Genomic DNA, 2,500 nt, shown 5'->3' on the forward strand with positions numbered 1-2,500 from the left:
TGTCCCGAGTGAAAAAAATGCGGCACCAGCACATGCTGGAGCCAAGCATGGGCACCGTGGCTCAAAATCGAACTTCGGCCAAGGCCTCGACCATCAATGGCACATGATGACGCATGGTGATGGCACATGCATCGACCATCATCGGCATAGGCTGCCCTTCCGTACGGGCACTTGCCTCGACCGCCATCGGCACAAGCTGGGCCCTGGTGTGGGTTGTTGCCTCGATCACCAGCGGCACATGCTGAGCCTTGGTGCGGGCGGTTGCCTCGAGCACCATCGGCAGACCCTGGGCCCTGGTGCGGCCGGTTGCCCCGATAACCATCGGCACACGCTGGGCCCTGGAGCGGCCGGTTGCCTCGATCACCATCGGCAAAAGCTGGGCCCTGGTGCGGGCGCTTGCCTCGACCACCATCGGCACACGCTGGGCACTGGTGCGGGCGCTTGCCTCGACCACCATCGGCACACGCTGGGCCCTGGGGCGGGCGGTTGCCTCGATCACCATCGGCACACGCTGGGCCCTGGTGCGGGCGGTTGCCCCCAGCACCATCGGCACACGTTGGGCCCTGGTGCGGGCGCTTGCCTCGACCACCATCGGCACACGCTGGGCCCTTGTGCGGGCGCTTGCCTCGACCACCATCGGCACACGCTGGGCCCTGGTGCGGCCGCTTGCCTCGACCACCATCGGCACACGCTGGGCCCTGGTGCGGGCGCTTGCCTCGACCACCATCGGCACACGCTGGGCCCTGGTGCGGCAGGTTGCCTCGAGCACCATCGGCACACGCTGGGCCCTGGTGCGGTCGGTTGCCTCGAGCACCATCGGCACACGCTGGGCCCTGGTGCGGGCGCTTGCCTCGACCACCATCGGCACACGCTGCGCCCTGGTGCGGCAGGTTCCCTCGACGACCATCGGCACACGCTGGGCCCTGGTGCGGCAGGTTGCCTCGAGCACCATCGGCACACGCTGGGCCCTGGTGCGGTCGGTTGCCTCGATCACCATCGGCACACGCTGGGCCCTGGTGCGGGCGGTTGCCTCGACCACCATCGGCACACGCTGGGCCCTGGTGCGGCAGCTTGCCTCGAGCACCATCGGCACACGCTCGGCCCTGGTGCGGTCGGTTGCCTCGAGCACCATCGGCACACGCTGGGCCCTGCTGCGGCAGGTTGCCTCGACCACCATCGGCAGCCTCGACCACCATCGGCACACGCTGGGCCCTGGTGCGGGCGCTTGCCTCGACCACCATCGGCACACGCTCCGCCCTGGTGCGGCAGGTTGCCTCGACCACCATCGGCACACGCTGGGCCCTGGTGCGGGCGGTTGCCTCGACCACCATCGGCACACGCTGGGCCCTGGTGCGGGCGCTTGCCTCGACCACCATCGGCACACGCTGGGCCCTGGTGCGGCAGGTTGCCTCGAGCACCATCGGCACACGCTGGGCGCTGGTGCGGCAGGTTGCCTCGACCACCATCGGCACACGCTGGGCCCTGGTGCGGGCGCTTGCCTCGAGCACCATCGGCACACGCTCGGCCCTGGTGCGGTCGGTTGCCTCGAGCACCATCGGCACACGCTGGGCCCTGGTGCGGCAGGTTGCCTCGACCACCATCGGCACACGCTGGGCCCTGGTGCGGGCGCTTGCCTCGACCACCATCGGCACACGCTCGGCCCTGGTGCGGTCGGTTGCCTCGAGCACCATCGGCACACGCTGGGCCCTGGTGCGGCAGGTTGCCTCGAGCACCATCGGCACACGCTGGGCCCTGGTGCGGGCGGTTGCCTCGACCACCATCGGCACACGCTGGGCCCTGGTGCGGGCGCTTGCCTCGACCACCATCGGCACACGCTGGGCCCTGGTGCGGGCGCTTGCCTCGAGCACCATCGGCAGACGCTGGGCCCTGGTGCGGCAGGTTGCCTCGAGCACCATCGGCAGACGCTGGGCCCTGGTGCGGCAGGTTGCCTCGAGCACCATCGGCACACGCTGGGCCCTGGTGCGGTCGGTTGCCTCGAGCACCATCGGCACACGCTGGGCGCTGGTGCGGGAACTTGCCTCGACCACCATCGGCACACGCTGGGCCCTGGTGCGGCAGGTTGCCTCGATCACCATCGGCACACGCTGGGCCCTGGTGCGACAGGTTGCCTCGAGCACCATCGGCACACTATCGGCCCTGGTGCGGGCGGTTGCCTCGACCACCATCGGCACACGCTGGGCCCTGGTGCGGGCGCTTGCCTCGAGCACCATCGGCACACGCTGGGCCCTGGTGCGGGCTGTTGCCTCGAGCACCATCGGCACACGCTGGGCCCTGGTGGGTTTAGGCACATCTTCAAATTTCTGCCGTGCCAATGCCATTTTTATGGCTTGTAAATTCATACAATGGTCCCCTAAGCCTTCACGTGAAGTTTCGTTGGAAGATGACTCGTTTTCTATTTTTCACGATTTTCGAAACTTTTTGCGGTTCGGGATTTTTTAAAAATTTTTTATAAGGATTTTTGGCCCCAAATTTTGTAGGC

This window comes from Durio zibethinus, unplaced genomic scaffold (genome assembly GCF_047325235.1).
Source record: "Durio zibethinus cultivar Kanyao isolate XHJ-2024 unplaced genomic scaffold, ASM4732523v1 HiC_scaffold_305, whole genome shotgun sequence".
NCBI lineage: Eukaryota > Viridiplantae > Streptophyta > Magnoliopsida > Malvales > Malvaceae > Durio > Durio zibethinus.